General features: G+C 37.8%; 1 long non-coding RNA gene across 2 annotated transcripts in view; it reads right to left on the bottom strand.

Annotated features, from left to right (window-relative positions):
* Positions 1-617: 617 nt before the first annotated feature.
* The window catches only part of LOC123527487 (uncharacterized), a 43,992-nt gene continuing 17,680 nt past the window's right edge, over positions 618-26,929 (bottom strand). For both annotated transcript variants that reach the window (XR_008367098.1, XR_008367097.1), the window contains 3 exons: positions 20,914-21,002; positions 13,560-13,647; positions 618-7,798 (listed from right to left, as the gene is read on the bottom strand). This is a non-coding gene — a long non-coding RNA (uncharacterized LOC123527487). The remainder of the gene's footprint in view (positions 7,799-13,559; positions 13,648-20,913; positions 21,003-26,929) is intronic.

Genomic DNA, 26,929 nt, shown 5'->3' with positions numbered 1-26,929 from the left:
GCGGAATAAATCAACTCTATTGAACGTTCAATACATGATGGAAAAGTACTCAGATCTTTACTCATAACAGAGTTTATATTTCCCTCAGTATCTCAGTATGTCCAGTTTTCATATATGTCAGTTTCTCATTATATCAGATTCTCAGTATGCCAGTTGCTCAGATGTCAGTTTCTCCTTATGTCAGTATCTCTTTATGTCAGTATGTTAGTTTCTCAGTATGTCAGTTTCTCAATGTGTCTCAGAATGTCTAAGTATATCAGTATCTCAGTTTCCCTGTATGTCAATCTCTCATCTAGTCAGTATCTCATTATGTCAGTTTTTCTGTATGTCAGTATCTCATCATGTCAGATTCTCATTATGTCAGTATCTCTCTTACTGGGTATTTTATTTTCTCATCATGTTAGTTCCTCATTAAGTTAGTTTCTAAATGTCAGTATCACGGTATGTCAGAATCTCAGTTTCTCATTATGTCAGTTTCTCTTTATGTCAGTATCTCGTTATGCCAGTTTCTCATTGTGTCATTATCTCACTATGTCAGTTTCTCAGTGTTCAAGCTCTACATTTCCACATGAAACAACCAAATTATTAAAACTGGAATAATAAACAATAAAGTCAAATTTTAATTCATTGTTACTTTTTAATTTGACACATTCTCAATAGTACAATATTATACATTAAAGTTATAAGCAGTAAAATATGTTTTGCACATATTTTGGTAAGGTCATAATTATACTGAACATATTTTAAACAACTGAAAACAAGGTAAATATAAACAAGAGCTTGTCGAACACGAAATGCACCCCTTGATGCATTCAGTAATTGCACAAGGAACAGAAATTATATGCTCCCTGTAAACAAAGGTTCTACTGTTCTGGTTCAACCTTACCTTGACCTTTAACCTATTGACCTAAAAATCAACAGGGATCATCTGCTGGTCATGATCAACCTCCCTATTAAGTTTCATGATCCTAGGCCCAAGCGTTCTCACGGTATCGTCCAGAACGGGTTCAACTGTTTCCGGTCAATGTGACCTTCACCTTTAGCCTACTGACCTCAAAATCTACAGGGGCCATCTACTGGTCATGACCAACCTCCCTATCAAGTTTCATGATCATAGGCCCAAGCATTCTCAAGTTATTGTCTGGAAAAGGTTTAAATGTTCCAGGTCACTGTAACCTTGACCTTTGACATACTGACCTCAAAATCTATAGGGGTCATCTGCTGGTCATGATAAACCTCTATCATCTTTCATGACCCTTGGTCTAAGTGTTCTCAAGTTATCATCAAGAAGCTGTTTAACTCTTCCTGGCCAATGAGACCTTGAACTTGACCTAATGACCTCAAAATCAATACGGATCATCTGCTGGTCATGACCAATCTCCCTATCAATTTTCCTGATCCTAGGCCCAAGCATTCTTGAGTTATCACCTGGAAACCATTTTACTGTTCCTGGTCACTGTGACAATGACCTTTGACCTACTGATCTCAAAATCAATAGGGGTCATCTGCTGGTGATGATCAACCTCCTTATCAACTTTCAGGATCCTAGCCCAAAGCAACCTTGAGTTATCATCCAGAAACTGTTTAACTGTTCCATGTCACTGTGACCTTGATCTTTGACATACTGACCTCAAAATTAATAGGGGTCATCTGCTGGTCATGACCAACCTCCCTTTTAACTTCCAAGACCCTAGGCCCAAGCGTTCTTCAGTTATCATCCGGAAACTGTTTAACTGTTCAGGGTCACTGTGACCTTTACCTTTGACATACTGACCTCAAAATCTATAGGGGCCATCTGCTGGTCATGACCAACCTCCCTATCAACATTCATGATCCTAGGCCCAAGCGTTATTGAGTTATCATACGGAAACCGTTTAACTGTTCAGGTCACTGTGACCTTGACCTTTGACATACATACCTCAAAATCAACAGGGTCATCTGCTGGTGATGACCAACCTTCCTATCAAATTTCAAGTTCCTAGGCCTAAGCGTTCTTGAGTTATTATCCGGAAACGGATTGGTCTACATTCCGACCGACAGACATCTGCAAAACAATATACCCCTCCTTCTTCGAAGGGGGGCATAAATATAAGCAAATGATAATCACAGAATCTACATTATCTGACTAAGAAAGATTTTTTGTCTTAAAGGTCAACAGTATGGATTATCTTCAAAACTGACATTTAAAATGTGGCATATGAGTAACAAAACTTATTTACATTTCTATCAATGCAAATAATCTTGAATTGTTACCAATATGTCAAGTATAGGCCCTTATCATACAACAGAAACTGGCTAAAAGAAAGCATGAAAATGCCACTCTAACTGGAATACATAATAATCTTTTCCGTCCACCATTATCTGGCTAACCCTGAAATGTGGCTTGATTACTATAAAGTACTACTGTACTTTTACTAAAATGGCCTGATTCATTATAAATGAAGAACATTCACAGAAGCTTGAAGGACTGCTTTTCAAATAAGTGTCCCTAAAATCAATAGACGCTTTCTTTCCTATAACAACATTTTTGCAGCTTCAGTTTTAATACTAGCGATATCAATGTATCATATAAAAATGATATAAACAATGTCATTAAAATATATATATTATGTTAGAACAACTATCAAACAGTTATCATTTCAATAAATACCTCAATCTACAACAAAACATGTCAAAGACAAATACAGGCGCTTAAACAGGAAAACAACGGATCTATAATATACCATTTTGGTTGCAAATTTTATGTGAAACTTTAAAAAGGCTTCAACATATTGCGTGGAAATAGTTTATCTCTGATAAGATGGTTGAAATAAGTTGGTAAACTGTTTAGAAAACAAACTATTAAAATATGAATAACTTATCATAAATGAAATAATTATGTACAGTCGAACCTTTGCCAAAGATTCCCCGTGAGCAGAGCTCAACTAACTATAAAGCGTTTTGTTTATTTCGTTTCCAAATTAAATATTTTTTCTCTATTTTAACCTGTGAATAGAGGCCACCCGCACACAAACACTATTATTGTTTGACTTTTGCATGCATATTTGTCTGTTTACTTTATGCTTTAGCAATCTAAACCTGAAACACAATTTTCGAAAAGAGCTCAGTGTCACTGTCAAACAAACAAAGTGTATTTTCTAGCAAATTTATCAACAAGTATTCAGTGCAATGTTTTACGAGCAAACGTAATTCATATGGCTATGATATATATATATGATTTTGTTATGAAATATTTATGCTCTGGCAAATGCTAATTTACATTCAAATCTTTCTAATGCAGTAGAGAAACTTTCTGTTTCAGATATCAATTTATGGTTTTTCCCTACTTCCAGAACTGGAAAATTGTTACTAAATACTGTAACTGTTTTCTTGTTTTGGAAGCAAAGTCTTCATTTCGACTTGTTTCCTTCAAAAGGATTGTTACATAAGAGCATACATGTAACATTAAATGAAATACAGTGTTGCTAACTTTGATAAATGAACAGTGGTAATACTGATACTGTATCTTATATTGTAAATAAAATCTAATTTAGAGAAGCTGCTGCTCCATAAAAGTTGTTTTGCTTGTAATTTACCTTACTGGACAGAAAATATATACGTTCTACTCCAGTGGTTATTTCCCTTTTCATGCTCTTGGACTAAATAGACTGAATATATGGAGTTCATATAACAAATTCTACATTACATTTCAAACATAATCATTGTTTGAATGAAGACAAAAACAAATACAATTTTCACATTAAAGCATGATTGAATAAAATTATGTACAAACAGAAATATATTTATGTAGCAGTTACTAAATTGTATATAGCTTTTTAATTTGACTTATTTTACTACAGTTTTCTACACACTGAACTGTAACACAAATTCTGTTACTTCAATGATAAAAATAAATGCTTATATGTACACACAGAAAACTTTAAACACTGCTGCCCATTTACATTCACAACCTCAGCAAAAAAATATAATGTATATATACATATTTACAAGCTTGACAAGTAAACAAATACGAATTCTTTTGAAATGGTTTACTTGGCAGAGGGCACATCGATATATGGAAAGTATGTGTTATCATTTTATTATGTTTAACCTCCAATCGACACAATCATGTCACATAGCAACTTCTTAGCTTTTGATGTATTGTGTCATATAGCAACTTCTCAGCTTTTAATGTAGGAGGAAGACCCTAAGAGTCCTCCAGGCATTTTCAGGCATGGGCTAGTATTTGGGTAGGACAACTGATCTTCTATTTCAAACCATTATATGGTGAGAGGCAAGTGACTCGAAGTCGTCCTCCTTAATCACTCATCTGCCGAGGCCCGATATGTTATTAAGAGCACTTACAACTTACTGTACATTTTAAAATAAAAAAAACATGTTATATACAAACTAAGTACAAGTGAATTACAAATGTAACTGGAAAACTCAAGGTCCAAACAGTTTATATTACAAACAAGGCAGTCGGAAAGACAGCTAAATCCCCCGCTACTGGTACCGATAGTAATAGGGTAAACCTTTGACCTTGAGCTGTGACCTTGACCTTAAACTGACATGGCTGACCCATGAATTCTGCACATCGTCTTGATGAGGGGATCATTTGATCTAAGCTTCATGAAAATCCTTTTAAGATATTTAAGAGATACAGAGCTCAAACTTTGGCCTTGAGTTGTGACCTTGACCTTGAGTTGACATGGCTGACTCATGAATTCTTGATGAGGTGATCATTTGACCGAAGTTTGATGAAAATCCTTCAAGGGGTTTAGGAGATACAGAGTGGACACAAAATGGAAGGCTCAAACCTTTGACCCAAAGTTATGACTTTGACCTTGGGCTGACATGGCTGACTCATAAGTTCTGCACATTGACTTGGACAGGTTATCATTTGACCAAGGTTTCATATGAATCCTTCCAGGGCATTAGGAGATACAGAGAGGACACAGATTGGAAGGCTCAAAACGTAAGGTTCAAACCTTTGGCCTTGTGTCCTTGACCTTGAGCCGATATTGCTGACTGATTATTTCTGCACAATTGTCTTGATGAGAAGATCATTTGGTCCAAGTTTCATGATTATCCTTCAAGGGGTATAGGAGATACAGAGTGGACACGAAATGGAAGGCTCAAACCTTTGGCCTTCAGTTATGACCATGACCTTGAGCTGACATGGCTGACTCATGGGTTCTGCATTATCATCTTGATGAGGTGATCATTTGACCCAAGTTTCATGATTATCCTTCAAGAGGTTTAGGAGATACAGGGGGGACACGAAATGGAAGGCTCAAAATTTTGACCTTGAGTTGTGACCTTGACCTTGAACCGACATGGCTAACTTATAGGTTCTGCACATCGACTTTATGAGGTGATCATTTGACCCAAGTTTCATGATTATCCTTCAAGGGGTTAAGGAGATACATAGCAGATACGAAATGGAAGGCTCAAACCTTTGACCCTGAGTTGTAACCTTGACCTTGAACTGACATGGTTCACTCATGGGTTCTGCACATCGTCTAGACGAGGTTACCATTTGACCCAAGTTTCATGAAAATCTATCAAAAAATTTCAGACAGGGAAGTTAATGTTATACTATAGTCTGTGCAATGCGGTATAACTGTACACACTTGTCAGCAGAATATGTATACAAAAATAACATCTGAAGTAAAAAGCCATCATCGAAACCAAAAAAAAAAAAAAAAAAATCAGTTTGATTTAGACAATTATGAAATGTGAAAGTTCTTTATGATTACATGTTTTTGTATATATTTTAGGTGTGTATTCCAAATGATTAACTTTGATTTGACTTGTGTGTTTTTTTAACTCATTGCTGACCTATCTAAAACATGGTATAACCCATTCATAAGATAAATTAACTTTACAACTATCATTTATTAACTTCTGTTTTAACAGTTAGCTTGCTGGCAGCAAGTGATTCTGCGTTTGCGACCATTTGAGACAAAGATCAGCCTGCACATCCGTACAGTCTGATCATGGTCCATTTTAGAAATTCAGCCAGCTAAGGGTCAAAATCAATTTAAAACCATTGAACAATTCTAGGATCTGGAGGTCAGAGGAAATTTGTAAAACTTTTCATAATGTAATCCCTAACCAGAATCCCTTAACTTAATTTGAAAGACAAATAACAATGTGTTTAAAATTTATGTCCCTTGTTACTACATGTGATGGGTGACAAAGATCTGCACAAAATTTACAGTTATGTACACAATGTTAAAATGCACCTGTGTAATTTGTTTTTCATAAATCATATCAATAAGGTAAGTATAAAACTATCTCATTTACGATGCAGTCTGCTACATAATAACGAAACAATCTGTATTTCCTTACTTTCCTAACCAAACACAAGATATATACATGTATCAACAACCTATTTACATGTAAATTCTTCTGAAACAATGTATGTTTATGTACAAAACAATACAGGAAAACATATTCAAAACTTAGTATACAAACAAGAACTAGATAATAAATAACAGGCTAAAGGAGGAACACGTATTTAAACTTCTGTTAGCACAACTTTCCTCCAAACCTAAAGCTGTGCTATCAATCCAAATAGGTATATGATAATATGACAGATGTGTATTCCCTGAGTATTGTAACATAATGCTAGGCATCAATTAAGTGACAATGAAAATGCTACATAGAGACAGTATACTTATATGTCAATTAAAAATGTGTTGTCTATGCTATGTACATGTATGTACAAAATGAGATATAAGAAAGGCATTTTATGTACAGCGTACTGAATCTGATTTCCCTGAGTATTGATAGTCTTGAACAAACTAATGGCAGTATATGAAATGACGGAATGAAAGACATATGACATGACATGTACAATTTTTACATTTACAACAATACACTGACAAGATATGAAAATGCAAAAAACATATGCATGAATATACTTTTAATACAAAAAAGTATCACCTTGAACTGTTCAACACAAACACATCTCGATACTGAGACTATTCCCATTGTGTAAGTTTTATGATCTGTTGTGCTGATTAAATTTGAAAACAATGAGTATAGAATATCTGTCTGTGTTAACATTACAATGCAATACTTTTGGTAGAAAAAATATATTCAGGCATGCGCTTGTTGCGTTTTCATATCTCGTCAGTATACATGTTATTTTTGATTAGACGAGCTGTTATGAGTTTATCTTGTCCACTTTGTACTGATGCCAGGTAAAAAAAAAAACTTGACAATTTGTGCACATCATAATTATAATTACCTGATTGCTTCCACCCTAGGTTCAAATTTAAAAACATAAACATTCTCATAAACAAAAGAATTGTACAAGTCGCTGATCACTACAGGTGATTCTACATGTACTAGTTTTAAAATCTCAACTTCTTTATTAAAATAGAATTTCACTGCGAGGCTTATTATTCTAAATCAGATTCATATTGTTGTGTTGAAAAAAACTATCTTTTAAACATTACAGAAAATTTCATAGGAGCTTGTATGCAAATAGTTGTGTACAACAGCTGATCTGCAAGCTTAGTTACATTTTAGTTAAACTTGGATCCAGTTAGTAATATACTGTCTATGGTCCAAACCTTAGTACTTTCATCAGTCTGTGTCTACCAGTCCAGTAGAATTGGTTGAATGTAAAGACTAAGTTACCGTTTAACTTATGTAAATGTCTTGAGATCCAGGTACAACAGTACAATCATTCAATTGTGTGATAAATTTTCCGCTGAAGAGGGATCCTGGACGTAAAACTAATGGTCTACGAATTCACTACTTAATGGTGCTGAAATCTAGGTTCTAGATTGCAACTGGTGATCTGAAAAAAATTGTAAACATGTTTTGTTTTTCTGCAAGGTTTGTAATAAATATAAAACATTTAAGAACAGTTGTTTGTTCAGTGCTATGGAAAAAATATTTTAACTGAAAATGCATGTTGTTAAACAACAGTTCGCTAGGTCACTCACATGAGATAATGTCATTACAGTGTAAACATGTTTATTTCTACTTTTTGACGCGACAAGACCCAGTTTCGTTCGAGTATTCAAGCATATAAACATCCTGGCCAAGTTTCATGAAGACTGGAGTAAAACATGTACTCTAGTGTGTAAACAATATTTTCTTTCTATTTTTGCCTAGTGACCTAGTTTTTCCCCTACCTGACTCAATTTTTAACTCTTCTGAGATGTCATTTAAACAAATGACCTAGTTTTTCCCCTACCTGACTCAATTTTTAACTCTTCTAAAGATGTCATTTAAACAAATGACCTAGTTTTTCCCCTACCTGACTCAATTTTTAACTATTCTGAGATTTCATTAAGAAAAATATTCTGAATTATTTTTTATTAAGATTGGACCATAAATATGACATTGTCCTCTTTAGTGTTAACAAGCTTGACCTAGTGATATAGTTTTAAAGACTTTTAAGCTCTATTATTATTATCTATTTATTTATTTATTTATTTATTTAAGTCATCCACTTATATTTATACAGTCGATACATGTAAAAGCATATATATACTGGTTGGGAACCATTTTCCAGACACATTTTCATATTTCGGCTCCATTATTCCGTAAAAAATTATTTGACATAAATGAAGCTCACACTGCACAAACTTCAGCTCCTTCCACATCCGATGCTGTAATCAGCATCGCGTTGTGACGTAAAATATAGGTTCCATGGGACCTCAAATCGGGTCACTAAAATGAATTATTTTTCCCGTCAGGTAAACCAGTTTCCGGACAAATATTTTGACAGTGTTTTGTTGTTAATTTGATATCAAAATAAGTAATTAAACTCTTTCTACACATTTCTTTATCATTCATCTCTTCAAAATTGCGCACAAAACGTAACTCGACTTTCAATAGCAGCTACGAAAGCAAACCGAGGTTGACTACAAAAAACTCGATTTTCGTCTTATATGAATTCTTGATAATTCCAATAGATATAGAATAAAATTAGTGCAAAAATCGACAGCCCTGCATCTTACGTAACTTTTAGCTTTAAATTAAAAGTAGAACATGCTGTCAGCAGACAATCATTATGTAGTTTGATTATTTCTTCCCTACTTGATACTTTGGCATGTGTGAACTACTGCACATGCGCAATGCTATCTTCATGCCCCGTTAAGACAGAAAGTTGTTTTGTAAACGCAGGTGAGTTATCATCAAAAACCAAAACATATTATACAGCCTTATAAAAGAGTGGTTTGCTGTAGACATGAAGAACAAACATCTAAATGATCTAGATGAAACAATTACATGAATCACAACGAAATAAAGCAGATTTTACATGTGTCCGGAAACTAGTCCTGTCCGGAAAATGGTTCCCAACCAGTATAGTAAGATAAAAATGTAAATGGTCATTCTATTTATGAATTATAAGAGACTGTTAACGACAATATGATACTATTACATATTAATAACATTTAGTAAAAGTTAGGTTACCACTGATAATCTATTACTAACAAGGCAGTCTGAAAGACAGCTAAATCCCACGCCACTGCTATGGATAGTGAAAGGGTAAAACCTTTGATTTTAGCTGTGACCTTGACCTTGAACTGACATGGCTGACTCATGAATTCTGCACAACGTCTTGATGAGGTGATCATTTGACCCAAGTTTGATGAAAATCCTTCAAGGGGTTTAGGAGATACAGAGCTGAAACCTTTGACCTTCAGTTGTGACCTTGACCTTGAGTTGATATGGCTGACTCATGAGTTCTTGATGAGGTGATCATTTGACCCAAGTTTGATGAAAATCCTTCAAGGGGTTAAGGAGATACAGAGTGGACACCAAATTGAAGGCTCAAACCTTCGACCCTTAATTGTGACCTTGACCTTGAGCTGGCATGGCTGACTCATAATTTCTGCACATCGTTCTGATGAGGTAATCATTTGACCCAAGTTTTATAAAATTCCTTCAAGGGGTTTAGGAGATATAGAGCGGACACGAAATGGAAGGCTCAAACCTTTGACCTTCAGTTGTGATCTTGACCTTGAGCCGACATGGCTGACTCATAAGTTCTGCACATCGCCTTGATGAGGTGATCGTTTGACCCAAGTTTGATGAAAATCCTTCAAGGGGTTTAGGAGATATAGAGCGGACACAAAATGGAAGGTTCAAACCTTTGATCCTAAGTTGTGACCTTGACCTTGAGCCGGCATGACTGACTCATGGGTTCTGCACATCGTCTTGATGAGGTGATCATTTGACCCAAGTTTTATAAAATTCCTTCAAGGGGTTTAAGAGATATAGAGCGGACACAAAATGGAAGGCTCAAACCTTTGACCTTGAGTTATGACCTTGACCTTGAGCCGGCATGGCTGACTCATGGGTTCTGCACATCCTCTTGATGAGGTGATCATTTGACCCAAGTTTTATAAAATTCCTTTAAGGGGTTTAGGAGATATAGAGCGGACACAAAATGGCAGGCTCAAACTTTTGACCTTGAGTTGTGACCTTGACCTTGAACCGACAAGGCTGACTCATGGGTTCTGCACATCGTCTTGATGAGGTGATCATTTGACCCAAGTTTCATGAAAATCCTTCAAGGGGTTTAGGAGATATGGACCGGACAAGATTTTGTTACGGACGGAAGGACGAACGGAGACCATTCCTATAATCCCTCCACCACGGCGGGGGAATTAAAAACAGTGTTCGAAATTCCCGGTAGTCCGACAGCCTGTGGCTACCAAATTTCAGCTCGGGCTACTGATTTTCCGCAGGTACAAGCCCGACCAGGCTACCGAATTTTCCTCGTCCAGACTGAGGAATGCTTATGGAATTATTGTTGGTTTTTGCACTCTCACGTGATGACAATCAAACACCAAGTGTCAAAGACGGTACGTCACAATCACCTCTAGTGTAACGGATAATTTGATTGGTTTTCACACTTCTCGCGGAAATCTCACAAGTACCTGCAGCAGGCAGAGCTTAAATCATGCTATCAGCGTGTGTGTAAATGTGTATTCAGCACTCGTTATTACATCTTGCAAATTGTCAACAGTCCGAGTAGCAGTAATTGGCGAGTGTGGATCCTAAAAAATCGTGCGTTACAGTTTAGATTTCGTTTGGCAAGGAGTGTCATGTCCGATGCTTTTGGACTCTGACGATGCTGATCTGGACTGGAGTTATTAGAGTTAAATTTTTTCAAAAACATGGCAAACATGTACTGTATGTCTTTTCTATTCCTTCAAACATTCATAAAGATGTCTGTAAAACAAAATGTTATATGGTGCAAAAATTAAGTATTTTAAGGTGTTAAAGTTCGGGCTAGTGAAATTAGTGTCGGGCTTGGAAAATTTCCTATCTGGTAGCCCAAACGGGCTAGTGGATTCAAATTTGAATTTTGTACACTGTAAAAACTGCCATAAAATAAACACTTTTAAAATGCTCTACCGGCCCCTAAAAGGGGCCAAGTGCCCCGATTTTAACAAACATGGAAGAGGACCATATAATGATGCTTCCGATCAAATTTGGTGAAGATCCATCAAGGTTTTTTAAAAGGGACAAAGTGCCTCCGTTTTAACCAATTTTGGAGAGGACCATATAATGATGCTACAGACGAAGTTTGATGAAGATTAATTTAGCAGTTCATGATAAGAAGTCATTTAAATGTGTTTCTATATTCAGTTCTAGTGGCCCCTAAAAGGGGCCAAGTGCCCCCATTTGAACAAATTTGATAGAGGACCATATAATGATGCTACAGACCAAGTTTGATTAAAATCCGTTATGCAGTTCAAGAGAAGAAGTTGTTTAAACGTATTTCTATTTTTAGCTCTAGTGGCCCATAAAGAAGCCAAGTGTCCCCATTTGAACAAATTTGATAGAGGACCATATAAATGTTAAAGATTACTAGTAAGTTTTTCTATTTTTAGCTCTAACAACCCCTAAAAGGGGCCAAATGCCCCTATTTAAAAAAAAACAAGAGCTGTCACTAATGGTGACAAATGCCCCCGCAGCACCTTGACCTTTGACCTGGTGACCCCAAAGTCAGTACGGGTCGTGTACTCAATAAGTACTATCAGCAAGTGAAGTTTGAAGGTCCTGGGTGCAGTAGTTCGCAAGTAAAGTGCCTTCCTGCAAAAAAGTTAACATTGGCCCCTGTGACCTTGACCTTTGACGTGGTTACCCCAAAGTCAGTAGGGGTTGTGTACTCAATAAGCACGATCAGCATGTGAAGTTTGAAGGTCCTGGGTGCAGTGGTTCGCGAGTAAAGTGCCTTTATGCAAAAAGTTAACACTGGCCCTGTGACCTTGACCTTTGACGTGGACCCCCAAAGTCAGTAGGGGTCGTGTACTCAATAAGTACTATCAGCATGTGAAGTTTGAAGGTCCTGGGTGCAGTGGTTCACGAGTAAAGTGCCTTCCTGCAAAAAGTTAACATTGGCCCCTGTGACCTTGACCTTTGATGTGGTGACCCCAAAGTCAGTAGGGGTCGTGTACTCAATAAGTACTATCAGCATGTGAAGTTTGAAGGTCCTTGGTGCAGTGGTTCGCGAGTAAAGTGCCTTCATGCAAAAAGTTAACGATGTGACTAAGGAACGAACGGACGGACAGTTGAAAACTAATATGCCTCCCTTCAGGGGCATAAACAAGAGCTGACAGTTGACAGTGCGCTCGACTATTCTTAGTGCTTGATAGTATAATATAAGCTATGAGTAATACTTTAACATTACAATAAGCATATTTTAAGTCGAAAAGGGGCCATAATTTAGTCAAAATGCTTGATAGAGTTGTCTGCTCCTGTTTACAGACTGGGGTCATGATGGTAAACAAGTATGCAAAATATGAAAGCAATATCTCAATGGACTTTGAAAATATTTGCGAGGGTATGCAAACTTTAACATTTATTCTAAGTTGAAAAAGGGCCATAATTCAGTCAAAATGCTTGATAGATTTGCCTCCTCCTTTTTATTGACTGGGGTCATGATGGTAAACAAGTATGCAAAATATCAAAGCAATATCTCAATGGACCTTGAAAATATTTGGGGTGGTACGCAAACTTTAACATTTATTCTAAGTCGAAAAGGGGCCATAATTCAGTCAAAATGCTTGATAGAGTTGCCTCCTCCTTTTTACAGACTGGGATCATGATGGTAAACAAGTATGCAAAGTATCAAAGCAATATCTCAATGGACTTTGAAAATATTTGGGGTGGTATGCAAACTTTAACATTTATTCTAAGTCGAAAAGGGGCCATAATTCAGTCAAAATGTTTGATAGAGTTGCCTCCTCCTTTTTACAGACTGGGGTCATGATGGTAAACAAGTATGCAAAATATTAAAGCAATATCTCAATGGACTTTGAAAATATTTGGGGTGGTACGCAAACTTTAACATTTGTGTGACGCTCACGCCAACGTCGGGGCGAGTTGGATAGCTCCCCTATTCTTCAAATAGTCGAGCTAAAAAGGTAGAAGACCTCAGTTAACCTTAGTTTAGATCTTCCAGAACACAGAAAGGTGATAATAATGCATAGAATTCAATGACAAATAACTTTGATCTGTCACAGCTGCTATCAATTATTGTGTTTATATATATAATATATATATAAAAAGCTGATGTGGGCTTGACATACCATACAAACTGGTCAGCCACAAGATTTTCTGGAGTTCCTTCATTCAGAGCTTGTAGCTCAGGCTGTGTGTGTGTGACTCAGGCAGAGTCTGAAAATACAGCAGAGGACTGTCAGGGTAAAACTGAAGATGTAAAGTCTCCCCTTAGATATTGAAATGGGTGATGAAAAAAAGAAAAAAAGATACGGTAAACCTTTCATGAAAACCATTTAATCATCTCCTAAACCATGAGAAACAACTCAATTCAAGTTTTAAGCAAAACATTTCATCAAAGATTTTGAACACTTCCTAACGTTATGTGGATCTAAAGTAGAACGGGCCAGGTTTGCATTGTAGCCAGCATATTTTTTCTGAATACAGAAGTAGATGTATTTGAAAGTATTTATATTATATTCAACTAGCTGATTTATTGAAGGTCCAGGGCTTTTCACCAGGAAATTGGGAAGAGGCCTTGACCTTTCAATTTGGGAAATTTATGCGCAAAAATTGTCCATTTTGGGAAAAATAATCAACTGCAAGTAAAACACCATAACAGGAATCAAATTTACCTCCCCTGAAACACTGAATAAATTCCAGGCCATATAACATAACAGATTAGACTTGTAATGTGTCACACATGGTTCTGAGCACTGTTATGCTCCAGTGCAACAAAAAGCCTATACTAGACAAAAGCTTCCTCTTGAAAAACTAAAAACATAAATCTAAACAAAATCTTAACCGTCTGTTGGTATGATTAAGGGAAATCTTACCTTGAATTTTAGGAAATATCTCTGCCATAGTTGGGAAAAAATAGTATATTTTTGGACTGGGAAGAGGCCTTTAATATAAGCCTCTGTTATATAAGCATGAAAAGCCCTGAGGTCAGTGGTTATATCTAGGTGCTCGCTCGTGGTGAAATAATGCATGGGGGATTTCGGATCTTCTGCCATCATAAAAGCTAGAAAGTCGCCATTGGACCAATAATTGTATTAGTGCAACATTAAATACAACAAAAAAGTAAATAAAAGTCACCAGACGCTTTGTACAGTCAAACTAATGCTGGTGACCACATGTGATTCAAGGACAGAAGGTGTTTTAGTAGTCAAGCATGTACTGATGACAAACTTTGAACCAAGCCACCAGGCTGTGATGTACAGTCAAACCAGTGCTGATGACAACCTATAGACCAATGACAACAGGCTCTTAAATCCTGTCAAACTAATGCTGATGACCAAATTCTCATCAAGGCCACCCGGCTTTTTAATTGCTGTTAAATAGGTGCTGATGACCACATATAAACCAAGGCCATTATTAATACTTTTTTAAAAACTGTCAATCTAGTGTTGATGACCACATTTGAACCATACAATCAGGATAGCTACCGTCTAACCTGTGTTGATAACCACACCTGAATCACAGCCACCAAGTTCTCAATAAGGTCATAAGTTTGCTAATGACAACTTTTTAACCAAGGCCATCCAACTCAGTACTGTCAAACTAGTGTAGATGACCACATTTGAACCAAGGCTACTAGGCTCTGTGAGTACTGTTAAATTACTGATGTTGACCACATTTGAACCAAGGGCGAAGGCTACTAGGCACTGTGTACAGTCAAGTTAGTGTTGATAATCACATTTGAACCAAGGCTACCAGGCTCTGTGAGTACTGCCTAACTCGTGTTGATGACCACACTGAACAAATACCAGACTCTTTAAGAACAGTCCAATTAGTGTTGATAGCCACATTTGAACCAAGGCTACTAGGCACTATGTGTACAGTCAAGTTTGTGTTGATAACCACATTTGAACCAAGGCTGCCAGGCACTATGTGCACAGTCAAGTTTGTGTTAATAACCACATTTGAACCAAGGCTACCAGGCTCTGTGAGTACTGCTTAACTCGTGTTGATGACCACGCTGAACAAATACCAGACTCTTTAAGTACAATCAAATTAGTGTTGATGACCAAACTTAAAACAAGGTCACCAGGCTCTTAAGGTATAGTCTAATGTACTGTAAAACCTGCACTGATGACCACACATAAACTTTTAAGTACAGGCAGACACATGCTGAAGACCAAATGTAAACTAAGGCTTACAGGCTCTTTTTTACAGTCAAGCATGTGCTGATGACCACGTAAGACTTTAAGTTACTGTCATTACAACAGATAAACCCAAGACGACTACATTCAAAAGTACTGTCAAACTAACATAAACCCAAAACGGCTACATTCAAAAGTACTGTCAAACTTAGATAAACCCAAGACGGCTAGGGGTCATCTACTCTTCATGACCAATCATCCTATGAAGTTTCAACATTCTGGCTCAAGTGGTTCTCTAGTTATTGGTCGGAAATGGTTTTCAATGTTCAGGCCCTTGTAACCTTGACCTTTGACGGAGTGACCCCAAAATCGATAGGGGTCATCTGCGCTTCATGGCCAATCATCCTATGAAGGTTCAACATTATGGATCAAGTGGTTCTCTAGTTATAGATCAGCAATGGTTTTCAATGTTCAGGCCCCTGTGACCTTGACCTTTGACGGAGTGACCCCAAAATCGACAGGGGTCATCTACTCTTAATGACCAATCATCCTATGAAGTTTCAACATTCTGGGTCAAGTGGTTCTCTAGTTATTGATCGGAAATGGTTTTCAATGTTCAGGCCCCTGTGACCTTGACCTTTGACGGAGTGACCCCAAAATCGATAGGGGTCATCTACTCTTCATGAACAATCATCCTATGAAGTTTCAACATTCTGGGTCAAGTGGTTCTCTAGTTATTGATCGGAAATGGTTTTCAATGTTCAGACCCCTGTGACCTTCACCTTTGTCGGAGTGACCCCAAAATCAACAGGAGTCATCTACTCTTCATGACCAATCATCTGTGAAGTTTCAACATTCTGGGCAAAGTGGTTCTCTAGTTATTGATTGGAAATGGTTTTCAATGTTCAGGCCCCTGTGACCTTGACCTTTGACCCCAAAAACAATAGGGGTCATCTACTCCAGCAGCCCTACAACCCTATGAAGTTTGAAGGTTCTAGGTCAAATGGTTCTCCAGTTATTGCTCGGAAATGAAGTGTGATGTACGGACGGACAGGGCAAAAACAATATGTATCCGGGGGGGGGGGGGGGGGGGGAAGACATAATAAAGCTGTTATTGTGCAGACATGGTCAAAACAGCTATTTTTGGCCCTTTCAGGTGCCATAACTCTGGAATCATAATGGGATTTGGCCAGTTCAAGAAAGGAATCGAGATCTTACGGTGATACAAGTTTTGTGCAAGTTTGGTTAAAATAAAATCATAAATGAAACCACTATCGTGCAGACAAGAAATTGTTGACACACGGACGCACAGACTGATGACGGACAAAGAATCAAATACGCACTGATGCACCTGTAAATCCATCATACCAACAAACCTGTGCTGCTGACATGTGAACCAAGAACACTTAAATACTGTCAATACAGTCCTGACTAGGCCACCAGATATATATATATATATATATACCGTCAAGCATACTCTGGTGACCACACGTGAACCAAGGCTACCAGACTCAATTATATTAACAATACTAAAACTAGTGTTAATGACCACACACCCGCAAAGGAGATCATACTGTACTGTCAATCTGATGCTGGTGTCCACCTGTGAAGCAAAGCAACCAGGCCCTCAAGTAATGTTAGACCTGTGCTGATGACCACATGTTAACAAAGGCTACAAAGCTCTTAAGTACAATCAAACCTGTGCTGGCAACGCCATATGTACAGTCAAACTAGTGCCGATAACCACACATGAATCCTTCAGTGATGATGACTACATTCAACTCGGCTCTCAAGAACTGGAAGCCTTTGATGGTGACCTTATGTGGACAACTAAGTCCTCTAGGCTTTTATGTACAGTCAAATCTGTGGTGACGACCACATGTTCATCAAGACCACCAGGCTTTTCAGTAGAGTCAAATTAAAGCTGATTACCAAATGTGAACCAAGCCATCAGACTCATAGCCACAGTCAAATATATGATTATGACCACCTGGCTCTTAAGTCCAGACAAACATGCACTGGTGAACCCACATGAACTATTATGTTTTTTTACACCAAAAGCAAATAGTTACTTAATTAAGTATTGTCAAACCTATGTTGACGACTTCAGGCAGCTATCAGACTATTAAGTGCAGTCAAACATGTGCCAGTGAGCACCTGAGAACCAAGGCCACTAGGCTTTTACGTATTGTCAAACCAGTGCTGAAGACCACATGTAAACCAAGATCACTTTATTCTTGAGGACTGTCAAACCTACACTGAAGACCAAAACGTAAGTCTAGGTCACCTTATTCTTAAATACTGTCATACCTGTTCTGAAGACCACATGTAAACCAAGGTCACCCTTATTCTTAAGAACTATCAAACCTGTTCTGAAGACCACTTTTAAACCAATATCGCTTTCTTCTTAAGTACTGTCAAACCTGTCCTAAAGACCACTTGTAAACCAAGGTCACCTTATTCTTAAGTAATGTCAAACCTGCTCTGAAGACCACATGTAAACCAAGGTCACCTTATTCTTAATTACTGTCAAACCTGTTCTGAAGACCACATGTAAACCAATGTCACTTTCTTCTGAAGTACTGTCAAACTTGTCCTGATGACCACTTGTAAACCAAGGTCACCTTATTCTTAAGTAATGTCAAACCTGTTCTGAAGACCATATGTAAACCAATGTCACTTTCTTCTTAAGTACTGTCAAACTTGTCCTGAAGACAACATGTAAACCAAGGTCACCTTATTCTTAAGTAATGTCAACTTTCATGATCCTAGGCCCAAGCATTTTTCAGTAATCATCAGGAAACCGTTTAAATGTTCCAGGTCACTGTGACCTTGATCTTTGACTTACTTATCTCACAAAATCAACAGGGTCATCTGCTGGTCATGGCCAACCTTCCTATCAGTTTTCGTGATCCTAGGTCCAACCGTTCTTGAGTTATCATCCAGAAATGAATTGGTCTACATACAGACCGACTGACATCTGTAAAACAATATACCCTTCCTTCTTTGAAAGGGGTCATAACAAGGTTACCTTATTCTGAAGTATTGTAAAACCTGATCTGAAGTCCACATGTAAACATAGGTCATCTTATTCTTAGGTACTGTCAAACCAGTTCTGAAGACCACATGTAAACCAAGGTCACCTTATTCTTTATAACTGTCAAACCTGTCCTGAAGACCACATGTAAACCATGGTCACCTTATTCCTAATTACTGTCAAACCTGTTCTGGAGACCAAAATTTGAACCAAGGTTACCTTATTCTTAAGTATTGTCAAACTTGTTATGAAGACCACATGTAAACTAAGGTCACCTTATTCTTAAGTCCTGTCAAACCTGTTCTGAAGACCACATGTAAACCATGGTTGCCTTATTCCTAATTACTGTCAAACCTGTTCTGAAGACCAAAATTTGAACCAAGGTTACCTTATTCTTAAGTACTGTCAAACTTGTTATGAAGACCACATGTAAACTAAGGTCACCTTATTCTTAAGTACTGTCAAACCAGTTCTGACGACCACATGTAAACCAAGGTCACCTTATTCTTTATAACTGTCAAACTTGTCCTGAAGACCACATGTAAACCATGGTCACCTTATTCCTAATTACTGTCAAACCTGTTCTGGAGACTAAAATTTGAACAAAGATCACATTATTCTTAAGTACTGTCAAACCTGTTACGAAGACCACATGTAAACCAAGGTCACCTTATTCTTAAGTACTGTCAAACCTGTTCTGGAGACCACATGTAAACCAAGGTCACCTTATTCTTAATGACTGCCAAACCTGTTCTGAAGACCACATGTAAACCAAGGTCACCTTATTCTTAAGTACTGTCAAACCAGTTCTGAAGACCACATGTAAACCAAGGTCACCTTATTCTTTATAACTGTCAAACCTGTCCTGAAGACCACATGTAAACCATGGTCACCTTATTCCTAATTACTGTCAAACCTGTTCTGGAGACCAAAATTTGAACCAAGGTTACCTTATTCTTAAGTACTGTCAAACTTGTTATGAAGACCACGTGTAAACCAAGATCACATTATTCTTAAGTACTGTCAAACCTGTTCTGAAGACCACATGTAAACCAAGGTCACCTTATTCTTAATGACTGCCAAACCTGCTCTGAAGACCACATGTAAACCAAGGTCACACTATTCCTTATTACTGTCAAACCTGTTCTGAAGACCACAAGGTCACTTTTTTCTTAATTACTATCAAATCTGTTCTGAAGACCACATGTAAACCAAGGTCACCTTATTCTTAAGTACTGTCAAACCTTCTCTGAAGACCACAATATGAACCAAGGTCACTAGGTTCATATGTACAGTCAACCTGCACTGGTTGCCACACATGAACTCTCAAGTAATGTTAAACCAGTGGTGATGATCACCAAGGCCACCAAGCTTATAAACAGGGTGAAACCTGTGCTGATGTCCATTATCGACCAAAGCCACTGAGCTCAGTCAAACATTTGCTCATGACCACCTGTTTTGTTTGTTTGTTTGTTTGTTTTGGGTTTAACGCCGTTTTTCAACAGTATTTCAGTTATATAACGGCGGGCAGTTAACCTAACCAGTGTTCCTGGATTCTGTACCAGTACCAGTACAAACCTGTTCTCTGCAAGTAACTGCCAACTTCCCCACATGAATCAGAGGTGGAGGACTAATGATTTCAGACACAATGTCGTTTATCAAATAGTCACGGAGAACATACGCCCCGCCCGAGGATCGAACTCGCGACCCCGCGATCCGTAGACCAACGCTCTTACCTACTGAGCTAAGCGGGCGGGCCATGACCACCTGTGGACCAAAGCAACAAGACTGTTAATAACAGTCTTACTTTTGGTGATGACCACACATGAACCCTTATGGCCGATAACCATATGCAAAACCAAGGTCACCTTATTCTTAAGTATTGTCAGGCTTGTTCTGATTACCAAAATGCCATCTAAGGTCATCAGATTCTTATGTACACTCAAGCTGCGCTGATGGCCACACATTAAATCTCCAGTACTAGCAACGCTTTGCTGATATCCATATGTGAACTACTGAATACTGATAAACCTATCCTGATGACTACATGTGAACAAAGGCCACCAGATTCCTAACTACTCTCAATCCTATTCTGGTGACCAAATATGAACCAAGGTCACCAGACCCATGTACAGTGAAACCTGTGAAGATGACTGTATTTGGTGACTAAATATGAACAAAGGTCACCAGGCTCTTTAAGTACAGTCAAACTAAGGCTATTATTGATGAAAATGGATTAACATGTTAATTAAATTAATAGATGCATTCATAAACAAGTGTTATAATTTGATACAAATTTACCTGTTGTGTTTTCACAAATGTCAATAAACATAATTCTCTGTGCCATTTCTCTCATGACCTTAAGCAGCCTGTTACCATGGTGCCTGTTGCTGTAAATCACAAAACAATCATACAGTATCAGTACATTTCATTCTGCAATAAACTACCAGTATTTTCATAATGTAGACTAAGACTGCCACATTAAAGATATTCAATGTTCTTTGTTTTATAATAATAAGTCAGTAATACTACAATTTGAGAGGAAGGTTAATTCAAAGCATCATTTTAAATCAGCTGATTGCTACAGCAAGGTCAGCCTCATTCAACTTTATTGCATGTTTTGTTGGGTTTAACATCACGCCGACACAATTCATATTACATGGTGACTTTCATCCTCAATGAACAGCGTTATTTGGTAATATATAAATATATAAATTAGAAAACGCTTTTGTTGAAAAGCACATGTCTCCCCCAATGCATAGTTGTATAAGCAAGAAGTCAACAGGGGATAGGAGTGGGGACAGGAGTGAAAGTCAAAGAGACACTGCTGTTTGGCTACAATAGGGGTCATCTACTTTGCATGTCCAATCATTCCTCTAAGTTTCAACATTCTGGGTCTAATGATTATGAATTGGAAACCGTTTTCTATGTTTAGCCCCTGTGACCTTCACCTTTGATCGAGTGACCCAAATATCAGTAGGGGTAATCTACTCTGCATGTCCAATCATCCTATTCAGTTTCAACATTGGTCAAGTGGTTTTCAAGTTATTGATTGGGACGCGTTTTTGATGTTCAGCCCCCTGTAACCTTGACCTTTCATGGAGTGACCCCAAAAACGATAACGGTCATCTACTCTGTAAGTCCTATCACCCTATGAAGTTTGAAGGTTCTAGGTCAAATGGTTCTCAAGTTATTGACTGGAAATGGATTTCCATGTTATGTCTGCTGCAACCTTGATCTTTAAAAAAGTGGTCCCAAAATCAATAGGGGTCATCTACTAATTGCATGTCCAATCATCCTATGAAGTTTCAACATTCTAGGTTAGGTGGTTCTCAAGTTACTGACTGGAAATGGTTTTCTATGTTCAGGCCCCTGTGACCTTGACCTTTCATCAAGTGACCCCAAAATCAATATCAGTACTCTGCAATTGTCCAATCATCCTATTAAGCTTCAACATTCTGGGTTAAGTGAGTTCTCAAGTTATTGATCGGAAATGGTTTTCCATGTTCAGGCCCCTGTGACCTTGACCTTTAACAGAGTGACCCCAAAATCAATTAAACATAATTCTATTATTCTATTATATTTCTGAATTACCAACTTAGGCCACACCAAATTGAAGTTGTTCATTATATTTTTTTCTGAAATCTAGAATGTGTCTGTAGGACACAGGGTGTGCCCCCACTGGTACATTTGTCACAAATAAGGGGAAATAATTCAAATGTTTGTAGAATTAATGGGGCAAAGCCTCAACAAACATTTTATGAAAAGGATTCTAGGTCATATACTTTTTGAGCTATGAGCATCACAAACAAAAAATCCACTATTTTGGCTATTTCAAGGGCTGTAACTTTGTAATAAGCACTAAAACCAAGATTCTTAAGAAGAATGCCAAGTGCACAAGGTCACATCATAATAAAGACTCATGCAAGGTTTCATGAATTTACATCAAATACTTCTTGAGCTATGTACATAATTAGGTGAAAATGTTCATTTTTTTACTATTTCAATGGCCATAAGTCTGAAAATAGGGGGTGGAGGCAGACTAAAAGGGAAGGTGGGCAAGTTCATATCATGATAAAGACTCATGCAAGGATCAATTTGTATGTAATACTTTTTGAGTTAGGCGCGTCACATGGTGAAAATGTGCAATTTTGACTATTTCAGGGGCCATAACTCTGAAAATAGGGGGCGGACCCAGATGAAAAGTAGGAGATGCACAAGTTCATATCATGTTAAAGACTCATGCAAGGTTTAACTAGAAAATGCTTTTGTAAAAAAGCGCATGTCTCCCCCAATGCAAAGTCCTATAAGCACGAAGTCAATAGGGGTCAGGAGCGAAAGTCAAAGAACACTGAAGGTTGGCTGCAATAGGATCATCTACTTGGCATGTCCAGTCATCCCGCTAATTTCAACACTAGTGGCCTAGTGGTTCTTCAAATCCTGTTCAGGCTCCTGTGACCTTGACCTTTGATCAAGTGACGTCAAAATAATAGGGGTCATCTACTCTGCATGTCCAATCATCCTATTAAGTTTCAACATTGTAGGTCAAGTGGTTCTCAAGTCATTTCCAAAAAATGATTTTACATGAACAGGCCACTGTGACCTTGACCTTTACTAAAAACTGACTCCAAAATCAATAGGGGTCATCTACTCTCATGTTCAATCATCCTATGAAGTTTCAACATTCTGGGTCAAGTGGTTCTCAAGTTATTGATCGGAACTGGTTATCAATGTTCAGGCCCCTGTGACCTTGACCTTTAACGGAGTGACCCCCAAAAACAATAAGGGTCATTTACTCTGCATGAACAATCATCCTATGAAGTTTCAACATTCTGGGTCGAGAGGTTCTCAAGTTATTGATTGGAAATGGTTTTCCATGTTCAGGCCCCTGTGGCCTTGACCTTTAACAGAGTGACCCTAAAATCGTTAGGGTTCATCTACTCTGCATGACCAATAATCCTACGAAGTTTCAACATTCTGGGTCAAGTGGTTCTCAAGTTACTGACCGGAAATGGTTTTCAATGTTCGGGCCCCTGTGACCTTGACCTTTCACAGAGTGACCCCAAAATCGTTAGGGGTCATCTACTCTTTATGATCAATCATCCTATTAAGTTTCAACATTCTGGGTCAAGTGGTTCTCAAGTTACTGACCGGAAATGGTTTTCAATGTTCAGGCCCCTGTGACCTTGACCTTAAATGGAGTGACCCCAAAATCGATAGGGGTCATCTACTTTGCATGTACAATCATCCTATGAAGTTTCAACATTCTTGGTCAAGAGGTTCTCTAGTTATTGATCAGAAATGGTTTTCAATGTTCAGGCCCCTGTGACCTTGACCTTTGAAGGAGTGACCCCTAAAAAACAATAGGGGTCGTCTACTCTTCATGACCAATCATCCTATGAAGTTTCAACATTCTGGGTCAGGTGGTTCTCTAGTTATTGATTGGAAATGGTTTTCAATGTTCAGGCCACTGTGACCTTGACCTTTGACGGAGTGACCCCAAAATCAATAGGGGTCATCTACTCTTCATGACCAATCATCCTATGAAGTTTCAACATTCTGGGTCAAGTGGTTCTCTAGTTATTGATCAGAAATGGTTTTCAATGTTCGGGCCCCTGTGACCTTGATCTTTGACGGAGTGACCCCAAAATCAATAGGGGTCATCTACTCTTCATGACCAATCATCCTATGAAGTTTCAACATTCTGGGTCAAGTGGTTCTCTAGTTATTGATCGGAAATGGTTTTCAATGTTCAGGCCCCTGTGACCTTGACCTTTGATGGAGTGACCCCAAAAACAATAGGGGTCGTCTACTCCAGCAGCCCTACAACCCTATGAAGTTTGAAGGTTTTAGGTCAAATGGTTCTCCAGTTATTGCTCGGAAATGAAGTGTGACGTACGGACGGACGGACAGACGGATGGATGGACAGGGGAAAAACAATTTGTCTCCTGGGGGAGACATAATACATTTATGTTAAATACTTTTGAGCTAGGCACGTCACAAGGTGAAAATGTACATTTTTGCCTATTTCAGGGGCTATAACTCGTGACCCAGATGAAAAATAGCAGGTGCACAAGTTCATATCATGATTAAGACTCATGCAAGGTTTCACGACTCTATATCAAATACTATTTGAGCTACGTGTGTCAAGAGGTGAAAATGTGCATTTTTGACTATTTCAGGGGCCATAAGGCTGGAAATACGGGGGGGCGGGGGCAGACGAGAAATAGGAGTTCATATCATGATAAAGACTCATGCAAGGTTTCATCAATTAATATGTAATACTTTTTGAGCTAGGCGCGTCACAAACTTCGGAGGGACGGACAAGAGCAAATCTATATGGCCCCACCACACATGGGGGGGAGGGAGGGGGGAGCACAAAAATTTAAGCGGTGAGCAAAATAATAATTCAAATACTTGTTTTTGTTTTTGAGAAAATCAGGAGCGAGCGAAAAACTATATTTGTCTTGATTTGGCTCTCGATGAACTAATAAAAACCTTAAAATAGAATACAGCCCTTTTACATTTCACCAACAAATCACCAGGGATTGATAAAACTTGGGTACATTTTGGTTTGGGTACATTTTGACCTGCAGGCGCATAACAAAGCAAACTCATGAAAATATATAATAACACTGGCAGACAGTACAGTGTAATCAAATAATGTATGCGTTTGAATATGCTGTTAGAAAATTGGTAATCTACAACAAAGCATAACCTTAACAATAATCAGGACATAGATATATGAGCTGTGCCATGAGAAAACCAACATAGTGGCATTGCGACCAGCGTGGATCCAGACCAGCCTGCGCATCCCTGCAGTCTGGTCAGGATCCATGCTGTTTGCTAACAGTTTCTCTAATTGCAATAGGCTTTTAAAGTGAACAGCATGGATCCTGACCAGACTGCGCGGATGCACAGGCTGGTCTGGATCCATGCTGGTCGCAAAGCCACTATGTTGGTTTTCTCATGGCACGGCTCATATTATATGACTTGAATATTTACTGCTATGAAAATATACCATCCTTAGTTGGACTTTTCGAAGTTTTTGATAAAGTCAAATATCTCTGTCACTATTAAAGCTTTTGACTTGAAACTTAAAATTATAAGTTACCGTATTTTGGGGTGTATTGGTCTCACTTTTTTTTTCAATCATTTTGCTGCCTGAAAAAGTTCCTGCGACATATACTACAGAACACTGCCAGCAGAAATTTTTTCGTGCCAATTTTCCGGCCATGACACTCCCAAAATTAGGTGCATTTGTTACAAACAAACAAAATGGTAAAAAAGATCAATCTAGGCAGCGTTTCAAGGAATAGGGGTTATTTTCAATAAGGTAACTATATCTTAAATATCCAACACAGGCCACTAAAATTATGAATTACTACAATTCAGTGCCGTACTTGCAGTTTGAATTACGTTGGTATCTACTTTCATTTTACTCGGCGATATATGACCATTTTGTGTTGATTCCCCGTAAAACCCAACTCACTCACTCACTTTCATTTTACTGGACGCCATTGACAGGTACTTTACATGTACACCGAGTTGGATAAAATCCGGACAGATCTGTCCTCCATTCCAAACCAGGTTACTAATAAAAGTAAAAACTTTTTTACATAACCCCCCAAAAATGTTATTTTTTGCAATCAGAATCAAAAGAACGCGGTTAATTATTTTAATGCAGTAAGGTGTTATAACTGCTGTGCAAACAATTCATACTTGCATAATTCGATGCATAGAAATAAAATTCCGGTTCCCTAGCCTATGCACAGTACTTTGGCTAGAGAACCTGTTCTGGATAAATAAGTTCGCTGGTTCTCTAGCTACTGCCTTTTAACATAGAATATTTTTACATTTTATATAATGTCCAATATCTCTGTTACTTTAAAGCGACTAACCCACACATCATGGTGTCAGATTTTAAAAAATCAAAGTTTTGCTATATTCTGCATATTCGATGTTCTTACAATGTATTTTTTATCAAATTCTGTTGAAAATCGTTAAAATAAAAACATTCATCTACAATTTTTGATAAGGGTTTCCCGGTTTATAAAAAAACGGAATTCCCGTCAGCAAACATCTAGAGATGGTACCTAAAAAATTCAAATTTATCTTTATAGGTTTTTTTAAAGTGAAATGATAGCTAAGTGCACCAATTTTCTAAATATATTTATGGTTTTCCTCTTCTCCATGTCAAAAATAGAAATATTTGATATCTAAGAAATGACTTTCTCAAAATATCTGAAGCAAAATGGACAACTCTTGTATTGACCGTTTTTCAAAGATTATAGGACTTCCCCAATTATAGGCTATA

Source organism: Mercenaria mercenaria, chromosome 14 (assembly GCF_021730395.1).
Source record: "Mercenaria mercenaria strain notata chromosome 14, MADL_Memer_1, whole genome shotgun sequence".
Classification (NCBI taxonomy): domain Eukaryota; kingdom Metazoa; phylum Mollusca; class Bivalvia; order Venerida; family Veneridae; genus Mercenaria; species Mercenaria mercenaria.
The sequence above is the reverse complement of the archived record's forward strand: the minus strand, read 5'-3'. Positions and strand labels throughout refer to the sequence as shown.